The following is a 14960-nucleotide window of genomic DNA, read 5'->3' on the forward strand; positions in this document are numbered from 1 at the left end:
TAGAATGTTCAACAACTAGAGCTAAAAATGTCTGTTGGTAGATTTCTGGATGTTGGCCGTATCCCAGCGAGCAAGGCCAAGTCAGCCCCATTTGGTTTCAAAGTGGACAGAAAATGTTTTTAGGAGTTTCTAGAATGTTCAACAACTAGAGCTAAATGAAACTAGTGCATGAAATGACAAAGAACTTCCTGTTTGAAAGGAATCTCATGATGGCTTCCAGCTGTCTCTTTGCTTTTCCTTTCTTTTTTGGGTTTCTCCTCTTTGGGAGGTTACACAAAACTGCACTTTAACCCAGAAGGAAACAACAACCGCTCCACAATCCCTGAATCCCCTACAGCCTTTATCGAAACATTTACATTGACCATTATCACACATTTGATTGCATTTTCTCAGAAAAACAAGCACAACTTCCCGTTTGTTTGTGTGTGAAATGATTCCAAAAAGCCATGTGTCATCCTGGAGGGACTGGTTTCTCATCAATGCAGACCACCAAGTTTCTCTGCTTTCTGACTATTTGGTGGCTGGTAGGCCTTTTGGGATTTTTGTCAGGGAAAGAAGTGAACCTGGGCTCCAAATATTGGAAGACACTGATCTAAAAGTACTAGGACATCTGGAGAAAGCTCTAGTTCTGCTCCAACTCAGTCCAAAGCACTGAAGATAGATGGAGTTGGATTTGGGAGAGGACTGAGCTCATTCAAATGAAGAAAGAACAAGTCAACAGATGAAGAAGATTTCAGGAAGTTTCCCATTCAACAAGTTCAAGTTTCCAGAGAGCTAGTTTAGCATCCGTGTTCTGGACCAAACCACTGTCCCTCTGAAGGTCCAGACACAGAGAGGCCCAGAGTGACCCCCATTTCTCCTTTTTGCTCTTTCCAGTGGCTGACTCCGCCCCTTAGGACGTCCCCCTGTGTGGATCAGTGGTCAGTGGGTTGGAACCTGCTGCAAATGCAGGCTCTGGTTCTAACTGCTGGATCAGAAGTGGAATGTGAGCTGTAGTGGTGTGTCTGCAGCTGGATGTGGAACACATGAGGGAGGGGTCAAAGGTCAATCTTTCTTCCAAACAAATGTTGTCTATTCTCCAACAATGCTCCAACATCTTCAAAGGTTTTTGGTCCCAAATCCAGAGTGTAGCTGGTAGGACGTGATCATTTCAGCCTCAGATTTGGGATCTGTCATCTCTCTGCCACCGTGACACCGAGTGATGAGTCCATGCTCCAAAGCGGCCCGATCGCTGGCTTTAGGGACTATGTTTAGGGACACATGTTCTCATTAGGATCAAATGAACCAGTGTGTTTGAGACTGAAAGAAAGACTGAAGGACAAAGAAATATGAAGATTCATTAAGGATCAAATCCAGACTTTATTCATGTCTTCAGACAAAAAAGCTGCAGACATTTTACAGACACAATTGAGGTTTTTCAACACTTTTCTGACCAGAAGATGCAGTTCTGGATACAGCCAGAAGGTGTCGCCCTTCTCATTTCTAATCCAAGTTCAAACTACAGACCTGACTGATTTGGTTTGGTTTTTGTTCTTTTAGCCATCATGTATGAAGACATCAGACCTAGAATTACAGAAAAAACATCAAAAATGTTTCACAAACTTGTATAATTTATGTATAATACATGTAATGTAATGTATAATTTCTGTCTATTAGAAGTCATTTGAAGTGAAGCTGTGAAAGTGACCACATTTGTTCAACAACCTCATAGCAACAAGAAACAAAGCAGATTTCTCTCCAAAGAAGTTTTTTTCCTCCGTTTTCCATCCAAACAAAGACAAACAGATGTTCTGTTTGGCAGAAATGTGTTTCCACCCAGAGGAACCTGCAGCAGCTGCTGATCCATCAGAAGATTCTGGACCTGCAGAGACTTCCCACACAGCTGCCTCTGCCTCCAAAGAAGCTGCTGATCTGCATGGAGAGAGAGAGAGCTCCAAGTCTCTGCAACCAAAGCAAAGAAGCAACCAGAGAACAGAAGCACAGAGCTGAAGCAAACATCCCAGAACGTTTGCTTTGGGAGTCCCACCTTCAGTTTGATCCGCTTCAAGACAAAGTCCCACATGAAAGAGATCAAAGTGAGCTAACCAAGCGCTTCATCCAAGAGAAGCAGCTCCAAAGCACAAAGACTCCGTCTGGTTGCAGGAACTCTGGGAAAGAAGGAGCAGGAGGAACTCCTGCAGGAATCTCTGCAGGAAACATCAGCTTGGAAAGAAGAGCTGACTCAGCTGAAACATCAGCTAACATGTCAGCAGTCTGTGGCTGAGACCAAGTCAACACTCCTGCAGGGCTCAGCTGCAGCAAAAAGACACCCAGGAGAGAGAGAGAGAGAGAGAGAAAGAGAGCTGGAAGCTGCTGTCAGTGCAAAGAATAGCAGGACAGCTGAAGCTCCCAGACTCTCAGCCCAACAGCTGAAGGAGTCCTCTGGACTCCAAGCTGATCTGCTCCCAATCCAAGAACATGTCCAGAAGGACAAAGACTCCTCCCTCCCTCCCTCCCACCTCCTGACTGACTGACACCACAGAGGGAGGCAACAGTCCCATGGCGACCAGCTCTGATGGAGAACCACAAGAACCTGGAAGGAGAACGGCAGCAGTGAACGGCAGCAAGAACAGTCCTCCCTTTTGGGGGAGATCTCCTCACTCACAGAGACCCTCAAGAAGAAGGAGGAGGAGGAGAAAATGATGCTTTCAAAGACCTTGATGGACACATTCAATCAGATCAAAGAGGAGATTGAAAACCTGCAGAAACCAAAACCCAAGAAGAAATCTGGGATGCAGAGATTCCTTCAGTTTTTCCAAAGATCTGAAAGACAGAATTGATCCAAACTGGATTGATTTTGGTTCTTTGAGTTTTTCTAGATTTGACACAAAACAAATTGGGAGGAGTCATCTTTATGAAGTCCGTCGAAATCAGAATACATCAGAATTTTTGATGGGTTTATAATCATACACCGTCATAAAATCTCAGACTCTCACTGAATTGTCGCGCTCTTTTTTTACGCGTTTCAATGGTGACTCCAGAAATCGGTGATCCATTGTGAATGTCTATGTACCTGCTGTGCATGTGCATTAACCCAGAGTTACCAAGTCGAGCGTAATTTCGCCAACTCATTTACGGTCTTTTGGAACTGACATGCCCAGAGTAAGCAAGTTCAGGCGGATTTCAGCCAGAGTTCAGGGTTAAAGTCGGGCTAGTTTAAACATGCTTCCTGGAATACCCTGGTTATTTTAGTAGAGTTTTAACCACCAAATGTGGTGTTTTTTTATGAAAAGAGTTCTGGATCTTCCCTCAACATTGGAGTCTGGTCCTGCATTTGGGTCATCCTGATATACCCTAACAAAGTCTCTTTTCTGTGCTGCAGAATCAGCTGATTCAAGGTGATTACGTAATCACGTCCCTACTGTGCAGAGGCTGCATCTCAGTGTGAGGCTGCTTTCTCCACATAAGAATCCGCTGGGATTGTGTCAACTCTTGAATAGTTACTGGAACAAAAAGAATGGAAATACTAGAGATAAAGCCCCTGTGTCAAAGCACATGTGTTTTTTCAGAACTTATGTCAGTAAGCTTTAGACTTTATTTGGTTAGAAAACTTAAAATCCAACATTGTTCTGCATTTCAGAGCAACACAACATTGCTCCCAAGTGCATTTGTACTACACTCTGCTATATTTATAAAGATTGTGAGTCAGCCATCTTAGACGTTGCAAATAAAAAAGGAGAGAAAATGAACAGGACTACCAGCACTGTAAAACACAATGATCATATCATATCAATAGGTTGAAAGATCATATTTCGCCTCAATAATAAATTACACAACACAAAGTGTAAAATTAATTAAAACACAACATTGTGCATTTTTATTTCCACTGTTCTTGTTATTTGCAGTGAGGAGGCCATTTGATATATTTGGTTCTTTCCTGCACTGTTTATCTAAGTTATTAAATTGAAGTGAGTAAATTATGACAAAAACGCACAAGTATTTTTTTAACTTTCAATTTCAGTGTTCCAAATGATGCTACATGAATGCATTATGTTGTAAACCGTTGTGCTATCCTAGGCACTTTACCGTTGGGAGTTGGGTCATCTAGACCCACTAGACAGTGCCCTGAACCATTTTACTTCAATGATTTGTGAACCTCACTGGTGTCCATGGATTACATGAAAATGTTCCACCTTTATCCACCTTTGTCATGGTAGGGAGAACATGTCAAAGTATGGGTGGGGTCATCTAAGATAGCACAAGGGTTAAATGGTTCAAAAATAAAATGTTTTCATGTACAAAGATTGTTGTTTGTCTTCTCCATCCTTGTTTTTACACAGAAAATATCGATAAGAATACAGGATTGAAAGCAGCATCAATAAGAGAAGTACTATATAAATAATCTTAACGACCCATTTCTACTAAATTGTGACTTGACCTTACAAAGTATATACTGCAGTCACTACTTTGTGTTTAGATATTTATTAAATGTTCACTGATCACATTAAACGTGTTAGAATTAAAGATGTATAAAAAACATTTCACCTGCGACAGACTGGCGACCTGTCCAGGGCATCCCCTGCCTTCGCCCACAAGTGGCCGGGATAGGCTCCGGCAACCCCGTGACCCCGAAAAGGAAAAACGGTATAGAAATGAATGAAAAAAACATTTCAACCATAATGTAGAATTCAAGATTTAGCTCTAATGACTCAAAACAAACAACTCATTTCTATTTACAGGTACATCTAAAACAATTCATTTTGAGAAAAAGTTGTACATATCTTGTCAGCAGTAAAACTCATTGTCTAGTATCATTACACACAAATTGATATTTATTAATCCATTACATTTTTGCTTTTGATGTAGAGAAGATGAAAACCTAAAAAAACTGTCCTAGAAAGTAAGAATATCATATTAAAACGATCAAGTATTTAGAAAACTTCATTTTTACACATTTGATACTAACTTGTGCCTATCTCTAGGAGTTACTGCATCAATATGGTATAGAGGCCATCAGCCGGTGGCTCTGTGTAAATGGAATGAAAGCTCCGGTTGTTATTGGGTTTATTAGAACATTGGGGTTTGTCCCTAGGAGTATTAAAAAATAAAAAACAAATTTTAAAATACAGTGATCCCTTGCTATATCACGGTTTACTTTTCAAGGTTTCGCTACTTCACGGATTTGGATTGTGCATTGTGTTCTGCATTCTGATTGGCTAAATAGTCACTCAGCGAGTAGCTCAAGAATGGGACCCTTTGATGAGCCGTTCATTACAGTTCTCCAACATAATCGATGGGGGCATGTCGGTGTATAAGGATCTTATAGCAAAGAAGAAAAAAAAGCGACAACAACTGCCTATCACTATGTTCCTCTCCCGAACAAACACACCTGCAGCTGCACCGCGGGATTCAAAAGGAAAAAACGCTGCAGAGGATGCAGCGGCTCAGTATGAAGAGCAGTGAAAAAGAAGACCGGAGTCACTATCTGTCCCACTGTACTTTTTTATTTTTTTCATAATCATTTTAAATTTTCTTCCGTTTAATCCACTCGGGTCTCGGTGGGCGGGGCTTATCTCCGCAATTTAAAGCCTTCTGTTCTTATCGATGATTGAAATTATTTGACAGCACACAACAGAAGTTATTTGTTGAAAAAACGTTTCTAAAGTACTTTTATTTGTTAAAAAAACAATTGATTTAGCCTGTTAAATGGTTTGTTCTTTCTTTTCAATGTACAATAGTGTATTTCATTGTATAATAATTGTAAAAAAAAAAATGTTTCTACTTCACAGGTTTTGCTTATCACGGGTTCTATTTGGAACGTAACCCCAGCGATAATCAAGGGATCACTGTATTCACATTTTCTGAGATACAGAACTTTTTCCCTCGTGTGAAATAAAGTCTTCTAGTGTGGTGCAGCGGTTGAGGTGTCGACCTCTTATCAGAAAAGTTTAGAATTTAGAGTTTACACTAACTTCTTTATTACATTGTTTGTAAAGAGAAAGTTTTGTGAGTTCTCATGTGTCTTTTGAGATGAGATATTTGACTAAAATTTTTTATACATTCTATACAAGAAAAAAGCTTTTCTCCTGTGTGAGTTCTCATGTGTCTTTTGAAATTAGACGTTTGATTAAAACCTTTTTTACATTCTTTACAAGAAAAAGGCTTCTCTCCTGTGTGAGTTCTCATGTGTGTTTTGAGATGAGATATTTGATTAAAACTTTTTTTACATTCTTTACAAGAAAAAAGCTTCTCTCCTGTGTGAGTTCTCATGTGTCTTTTGAGACTAACTACATGACTAAAACTTTTATCACATTCTTTACAAGAAAAAGGTTTTTCTCCTGTGTGAATTCTCATGTGTGTTTTGAGACTAGATGAATCACTAAAACTTGAATCACATTCTATACAAGAAAAAGGCTTTTCTCCTGTGTGAGATCTCATGTGTCTTTTGAAATTAGACATTTGAGTAAAACTTTTTTTACATTCTTTACAAGAAAAGGGTTTTTCTCCTGTGTGAGTTCTCATGTGTGTTTTGAGATGAGATATGTAGTTAAAACTTTTCTCACATTCTTTACAGATATAATATTTTTCATTAGACCCAGTTTCCATGTAGTCAGACTTGATAGAGGAAAGTCTCTCTTCCTTTGGAGATTGTTTGTATTTCTTACCCAAACTTGGCTTCTTGGGTTTTTTTCTAACATCCATGTCACACTGACTTTCTGACATGTGAGAGCTGTCCACACTTTGGACATGTCTTCTGTCTATTCTCTTCCTCTGATCTCTGTTCTGTGGGTCTGTCTCTTTATCTGTAGTTGATGTTGATTCTTCATGTTGGTTTCCTCCATCATGACTATCAGTTACATTAAAGCTCTGCTGAGTGTTTAGATCTGCTTCACTGTTCTCATCTTCCTCATAAGTAGGAATCTCCATCAAGGTATCAGTATCCTGCTTCAGATCAAGCTGATCTTCATCCTGACTGATGCAGAGTTCCTCCTGTTCCTCTTTAATCTGTGGATGTTCTGGTTCCTCCTGTTCCTCTTTAATCTGTGGAAGTTCTGGTTCCTTCTGCTCCTCTTTAATCTGTGGAGGTTCTGGATAACCCTGTTTCTCTTTATAATGTGAAGATTTTTGTTCTTCCTGTCCCACGCTTAATTTCCTTTGCTGGTTGCAGAGACCTTCCTCTTCAGTCATCCAATGCTGGGGGAGGACTGCAGAAACACAAGAAGAGAGACTTTTATGCGTTTTGATGACTTTGTGTGTTATAAAGACCAGTAAAAATGCTAATAGTCTCAGTCAGAATATGTGCAATATTTTTTAATACGTTTCTTCTGTTCTTTAGCACAGCAGCACAAAACTGTGCTGAAAAAAGACCCTACACCACCCTCCTATGAGGAGAGCTGTGTCGGTCAATAAACTGACTGACACAGTTCATGAAAACGCTGCAAAGGGAGCATATATTAAATTAACAATAAAGGTCCCAAAACTGAGCCTTGTGGCACACCAAAAGTGAGGGATGAAGGAGAGGACTTAAATTTGGAAAAAACAACAGAAAAAGATCTACCAGTCAGATAAGAGGAATACCAGTTTAAACCAGAACCAGATAGCCCAACCCAATTTTTTTGCCTGTCCAAAAGAACGTAATGGTCAAAAATGTCAAAGCAAGTGGTCAAGTCCAGTAGCAGTAGCACAGAGCATTTTCCTGCATCACTGCATCAAATTGTCATTAGTGACTCTGAGAAGGGCTGTTTCAGTGGAGAGAGCTCTCAGAAGAGCTGGCGGAAACTGATCAAAAATGCCATAACTGTCGTGAGCAGTTGTAAGTTGGTTAGCAACAACTTTTTCTAAAAATTTAGGAATGAATAGAAGATTAGAAATAGGTCTGTAACTGCTCAAGAGGGATGGGTCTAGACATCTTTGAGCAGAGATGTTGGCAGCACATCAAGAGAGCAAGAGGATGACTTCAATGTGCCTACCAATCTGACTAGCTTAGAAAGAGAAACAGGTAAGAAGGTATCTAAAGTCACAGGACGAGGTGGACTGGGAAACGAACCAGAACCATATCCAGAACCAGCTGTGTGAAACAGAGAGCTCAATAACATTTCTAATAAATGTTCAAATATGAAAGCAAGTATCTCAATCTTTTATTAATAATTTTTTTTACATTTTTCGTTCTTATATAACTGCTATTCGTTATTTTGCTTTTTTCATTTTATTTCCCAACTAATGGTTAATCCGCGATGATCCAGTATAAACTAAGGGAAGTGACTTTAACAGAAAAAGTAACAAACAAAATAGAAAAGAAGTAGTCCACTCCCGCACTTAGCGGAGTGGACCGGCGGAGTGCGGATTTACAGCTTTGTGTTTGATGGGAAGGGGGGGGGGGCACATGAGCGGTATGTGTGGGAGATTTAAGACTGCGATCCGTCCCGCAGCTCTAGGGGTACTAGCTACCAAACTCAGAACCGGGTCTAAACGTGTTTCTGAGCACAGCACGGATCGTCAGCAGACAGAGGTTTGAGCATCAAAGCAGAAATGTCGCTCAGTCCTTAGAAAACATTCAAGCAATCACGTGGATTTGTGTTTCCAGTCGTGTCCCGACTAAATAAAGGCTGATGTTATTCACAGGATGCAGCGCCACCCAAAGCTAATGTTGTTAGCCCGTGTTAGCATACTGCTAATCCTGGCTTCGTTCAGAAAAAGCACTGACCACACGGATTAAAATTCAAATGATGAGCGAACAGGTGTTTCATAATAACCGTAACATTATTAAAATCACGTTTAGAATATCATCTCGTATTTTACCGAGCTGACATGTCAATATATATAGCCGCTCGGCGCTGTTATCCTTTTGTATTGAATTGTTACATTCAATAAAGTTTGGAAAAAAAGCCGCTCGGCGGAAGTTGTATCCCCTTCCGGTTTTCAAACTGCGCATGTGCGAATACTGCGCATGTGCGAATGATTTATTTCGACCGAAATTGTGACCTTAGTGAACGTTTTTATATTCTGAAAACATTTTTCTGGGCCCATCTACACGGTTGGATTCTAATCCGACCATTGATCCCATCAAGATATTTTGTACATGTAACCGCGGCTTATGGTGTCGACGCGCAACGTGGCGGGTGCGTGGCATCACGATGGTGGTCTCTCCATCGGGATGTCAGTCACCCATCACGATGGACGATGATATCGTCCATCGGCACAACCCTAAATGGGACTGGACAAAAATGATGGTACCTTCATAAAAGACTGAGAACTAATTGCCCAGGGGTCATGATGGACTCAGGTATGTCCTTTAATTGACATCACAGCTGTTTTCAAACCCATAATCAATCAGTCTGCCCATTTAAAGGGAGACAAATAGTCACGTTGCTGTTTGGTGAAAAGGTGTGTACCACACTGAGCATGGACAACAGAAAGCCAAGGAGAGAATTGTCCCAGGACATTAGAAACACAATTATAGACACATATGGTAAAGGTAAAGGTTATAAAACCATCTCTAAGCAGCTTGAAGTTCCTGTGACGACAGTGGCACATATTTTTCAGAAGTTTAAGACCCACAGGACAGTAGCCAACCTCCCTGGACGTGGCCGGAAGAGGAAAATTGATGACAAATTGAGGAGACGGATAGTTGGAACTGTATCCAAAGAGCCCAGAATAACCTCCAAAAACATTAAAGGTGAACTCCTAGGTCAAGGTACATCAGTGTCAGATCGCACCATTCGTTGTTGTTTTAGCCAGAGTGGACTTCATGGGAGATGACCTAGGAGGACACCACTGTTGAAAGGAAATCATAAAAAAAGCCAGACAGCTCCTCTCTTCCCTATCCGTTGTGTTTTTGGGCTTTATCTTTTTGGGTTTCAACAGATTGAATTGTTTTTAACCGAATGTACTCATACACGTACAAGGTTCTGCTCCCAATCGGCGGATCCACTGTTTCGGACCATTTTTTGAGGACTGTACCAGTTGAACTACGTGACTGTGGTCTGCTCCGGACAGAGTGGAGGCGCCACAGGCGGTGCATGAGGAAGCAAAAGAAGGGGAAGCTTCAAGGCATCCGTGCTAAGCTAGTGGCTAGTCCTCACCGACCAGCTATCCCAACAATCACGCTGGCCAACGTACGATCTCTGGACAATAAACTAGACTATATCCGCCTGCTACGCACATCGTCCAAGACTGCAAGTGAGTGCTGTGTCTTTCTCTTTGTGGAAACATGGCTAACGGACAACGTCCCAGACTGTGCCATCCAGCTAGCCGGGTAAGCATGCTTCCGGGCAGACAAGATGGTCATTGAGGGGGGTAAGACCCGCGGTGGAGGACTGTGTATTTACATCAACGATGCCTGGTGCCGAAATGCCAGAGTGGTCTATAAACACTGCTCCCCCCTGGCTGAGTTTATGATCATTAAATGCCAGCCATTCTACCTGCTGAGAGAATTTAGCTCCATATTGCTGGTAGCAACATACATCCCTCCCAGCTCCACCACCAACAGGAGTAAGGCTCTGTATGAACTACACCAGCACATCAGTGAGCAGCAGACAGCACACCCTAAAGCAGGGGTCGGGAACCTATGGCTCGCGAGCCATATATGGCTCTTTTGATGGTCACATGTGCCTCGCAGACAAATCTTTAATTATACTTTTTTTTTTCATTAGACCAGTCCTTGTCTGGCGCGATGCGATGCCACAGGCGCGCAGTAGTAGCGGTGCTTGGAGAGAAAAATCTGCGCCAGCACTATCACTTAACTATTATCTATTATTTCACAGAGTTTGTACCAGCCGGAAACCTGTGAATTGCCGTGCCTAAAACTGCGCGCTCCCGTCTCTGAGAAAGAGCGCGCAGTTGCGGGGACGAGATGTTAGAGGAAGAAAGCAGGGGGGGGGGGCACGGGGGGGGGGCACGGGCACGGCCAGTAAGGTGAACCGCGCAGGGATTGTAATAACGTAAAACCCGCTGCCCGTCACTCACTGCAGTGTGTGTTTGGCTCCCCGTCTGCATGTGAGCAGTCTGTCTCACATCTACAGAACATTCAGACCTATGATCACGTTTAAAGTCTCAACGCCTGCATGAAGCAGAAACTCACCACGTATCAACCAGACTAGACCATCAGCAGAACTACCACGAGAAATACTCATCGTTTATTAGCAACAGCATAACGATGTTATTAAAAAGAATCCACAGACTTATTGTACTTTAAAAATGTTGAAATTACATCAAATGCACACATTCATTTGTATATTTAGTTTTAAACATATTGATGCGGACTGAGTTTAACTTGGCTGTTGGGCCGCGTTAAAAGTTCTGGAGTTCATTGAACGCATCGATCAAGCAGAGATCTGATTGGCTCTCAGTTCTGTCGCTCAGGTGGTTGTTAGGTAGTTTGGACCAATGGGGTTCAGCTATGGGCCGAATAAGGGAAATGGGAGGGCTGACGCGGCAGGAGCGAATATAAAGTTGGGAGGAGCGCTCTCGTCTCGTCTCGGCGGGAGAGATTCAGGAGTTGCTGAATTAATTTTACGGCGTTCGTTGCGGTCTGCAGTAACCAGAATAAAGAACCTTAAAAGAGGTTAAGTCTCCGTGCCTCAGTGTGGGAAAGGGACACTACATTATTGTATGGCTCTTTCGAAATTACATTTAAAAATATGTGGCGTTTATGGCTCTCTTGGCCAAAAAGGTTCCCGACCCCTGCCCTAAAGCCTTCCTGATCCTGCCCGGGGACTTCAACCATGCAAACCCCAAGAGCGTGTTTCCACAACTCAATGGACATATCAACTTCCCCACAAGAGGTAAAAACATCTTGGACAATGTTTACACCCCACACAATGGAACCTACAAAGCCCTTACCCTCCCCCACCTGGGCGCCTCAGACCACACAACTGTTATGCTAATGCCAGCATACAGGCCAAAGGTGAAAGACGTCAGTCCAGCTAAAAGGTGGTTCAGGTGTGGCCTGAGGGATCCACTGAAGCTCTACAGGACTGCTTTGCCACCACTGACTGGAGTATATTCAAACAAGTAGCCACCTATAATGACATCACTGATCTCCAGGAGTACACAGACACTACCCGCGTTTACATGGGCAAAAGTAATCGGAATGAACGCCTGATCACAAAGAAGATGCGTCATGTAAACGCGCCGGTTGGAAATACTCTGCCCCGATCAGACTCATTCGGATCAGAATTTCTATCCAATCGAGATAGGTGGGTTATACCGATCGTTTATCCGATCGTTGTTCATGTAAACCAGGGGTCGGGAACCTATGGCTCGCGAGCCATATATGGCTCTTTTGATGGTCACATGTGGCTCGCAGACAAATCCTTAATTATACTTTTTTTTTTCATTAGACCAGTCCTTCTCGGGCGCGATGCAATGCCAGAGGCGCGCAGTAGTAGCGGTGCTTGGAGAAAAAACTATCAGTTTACTGTTATCTATTATTTCACAGAGTTTGAACCACCCGGAAACCTTTGAATTGCCTCCCTGAGGAAGAGCGCGCAGTTTTGGGGACGGGATGTGTGAGGAAGAAAGCAGAGGGGGTGGGGGGTGGGGGGGGCCGGCAGCAGGTGAATCGCGCAGAGATGGTAAAAACGTAAACCTGCTGCCCGTCACTCCTGCAGCGTGGGTGTGTGTGTTTGGTTCCATGTCTGTCTCACATCTAAAGAACATTCAGACCTACGATCACGTTTAAAGTCTCAACGCCTGCATGAAGCAGAAACTCACCACGGATCAACCAGACTAGACCATCAGCAAAACCACCACGAGAAATACTCATCATTTATTAGCAACAGTATAACAATGTTATTAAAAAGAATCCACAGATTTATTGGACTTTAAAAATGTTGAAATTACATCAAATGCACACATTCATTTGTATATTTAGTTTTAAACATATTGTCGCGGACTGAGTTTAACTTGGCTGTTGGGCCGCGTTAAAAGTTCTGGAGTTCATGGAACGCATCGTTCAAGCAGAGATCTGATTGGCCCTCAGTTCTGTCGGTCAGCCTGTTGTTAGGTAGTTTGGACCAATGGGGTTCAGCTATGGGCCGAATAAGGGAAATGGGAGGGCTGACGCGGCAGGAGCGAATATAAAGTTGGGAGGAGCGCTCTCGTCTCGTCTCGGCGGGAGAGATTCAGGAGTTGCTGAATTAATTTTACGGCGTTCGTTGCGGTCTGCAGTAACCAGAATAAAGAACCTTAAAAGAGGTTAAGTCTCCGTGCCTCAGTGTGGGAAAGGGACACTACATTATTGTATGGCTCTTTCGAAATTACATTTAAAAATATGTGGCGTTTATGGCTCTCTTGGCCAAAAAGGTTCCCGACCCCTGCCCTAAAGCCTTCCTGATCCTGCCCGGGGACTTCAACCATGCAAACCCCAAGAGCGTGTTTCCACAACTCAATGGACATATCAACTTCCCCACAAGAGGTAAAAACATCTTGGACAATGTTTACACCCCACACAATGGAACCTACAAAGCCCTTACCCTCCCCCACCTGGGCGCCTCAGACCACACAACTGTTATGCTAATGCCAGCATACAGGCCAAAGGTGAAAGACGTCAGTCCAGCTAAAAGGTGGTTCAGGTGTGGCCTGAGGGATCTACTGAAGCTCTACAGGACTGCTTTGCCACCACTGACTGGAGTATATTCAAACAAGTAGCCACCTATAATGACATCACTGATCTCCAGGAGTACACAGACACTACCCGCGTTTACATGGGCAAAAGTAATCGGAATGAACGCCTGATCACAAAGAAGATGCGTCATGTAAACGCGCCGGTTGGAAATACTCTGCCCCGATCAGACTCATTCGGATCAGAATTTCTATCCAATCGAGATAGGTGGGTTATACCGATCGTTTATCCGATCGTTGTTCATGTAAACCAGGGGTCGGGAACCTATGGCTCGCGAGCCATATATGGCTCTTTTGATGGTCACATGTGGCTCGCAGACAAATCCTTAATTATACTTTTTTTTTTCATTAGACCAGTCCTTCTCGGGCGCGATGCAATGCCAGAGGCGCGCAGTAGTAGCGGTGCTTGGAGAAAAAACTATCAGTTTACTGTTATCTATTATTTCACAGAGTTTGAACCACCCGGAAACCTTTGAATTGCCTCCCTGAGGAAGAGCGCGCAGTTTTGGGGACGGGATGTGTGAGGAAGAAAGCAGAGGGGGTGGGGGGTGGGGGGTGGGGGGGGGGGGCGGCAGCAGGTGAATCGCGCAGAGATGGTAAAAACGTAAACCTGCTGCCCGTCACTCCTGCAGCGTGGGTGTGTGTGTTTGGTTCCATGTCTGTCTCACATCTAAAGAACATTCAGACCTACGATCACGTTTAAAGTCTCAACGCCTGCATGAAGCAGAAACTCACCACGGATCAACCAGACTAGACCATCAGCAAAACCACCACGAGAAATACTCATCATTTATTAGCAACAGTATAACAATGTTATTAAAAAGAATCCACAGACTTATTGGACTTTAAAAATGTTGAAATTACATCAAATGCACACATTCATTTGTATATTTAGTTTTAAACATATTGTCGCGGACTGAGTTTAACTTGGCTGTTGGGCCGCGTTAAAAGTTCTGGAGTTCATGGAACGCATCGTTCAAGCAGAGATCTGATTGGCCCTCAGTTCTGTCGGTCAGCCTGTTGTTAGGTAGTTTGGACCAATGGGGTTCAGCCATGGGCCGAATAAGGAAATGGGAGGGCTGGAGCAGGACGGGGGAATATAAAGTTGGGAGAAGTGCTCTCGTCTCGGCGGGAGAGATTCAGGAGTTGCTGAATTGATTGTACGGCGTTTGTTGCGGTCTACAGTAACCAGAATAAAGAACCCTAAAAGAGGTTAAGTCTCCGTGCCTTAGTGTGGGAAAGGGACACTACATTATTGTATGGCTCTTTCGAAATTACATTTAAAAATATGTGGCGTTTATGGCTCTCCTGGCCAAAAAGGTTCCCGACCCCTGATGTAAACGGTCATTCCGATCGTG

At 43.1% G+C, this 14960-nt stretch overlaps 2 protein-coding genes across 2 annotated transcripts in view; both read right to left on the reverse strand.

Annotated features, from left to right (window-relative positions):
* LOC144987952 (uncharacterized) overlaps positions 1–14960 on the reverse strand; it is a 54311-nt gene that overhangs the window by 25735 nt on the left and 13616 nt on the right. The gene's annotated exons all lie outside the window — the stretch shown is intronic.
* LOC144987243 (uncharacterized) overlaps positions 1340–14960 on the reverse strand; it is a 281445-nt gene continuing 267824 nt past the window's right edge. The window contains exon 3 of the transcript XR_013651114.1: positions 1340–7184. The gene's annotated coding sequence lies outside the window, so the exon portion shown is untranslated. The remainder of the gene's footprint in view (positions 7185–14960) is intronic.

Source organism: Oryzias latipes, chromosome 2 (genome assembly GCF_053564925.1).
Source record: "Oryzias latipes strain Hd-rR chromosome 2, Olatipes_Hd-rR_3.1".
Classification (NCBI taxonomy): domain Eukaryota; kingdom Metazoa; phylum Chordata; class Actinopteri; order Beloniformes; family Adrianichthyidae; genus Oryzias; species Oryzias latipes.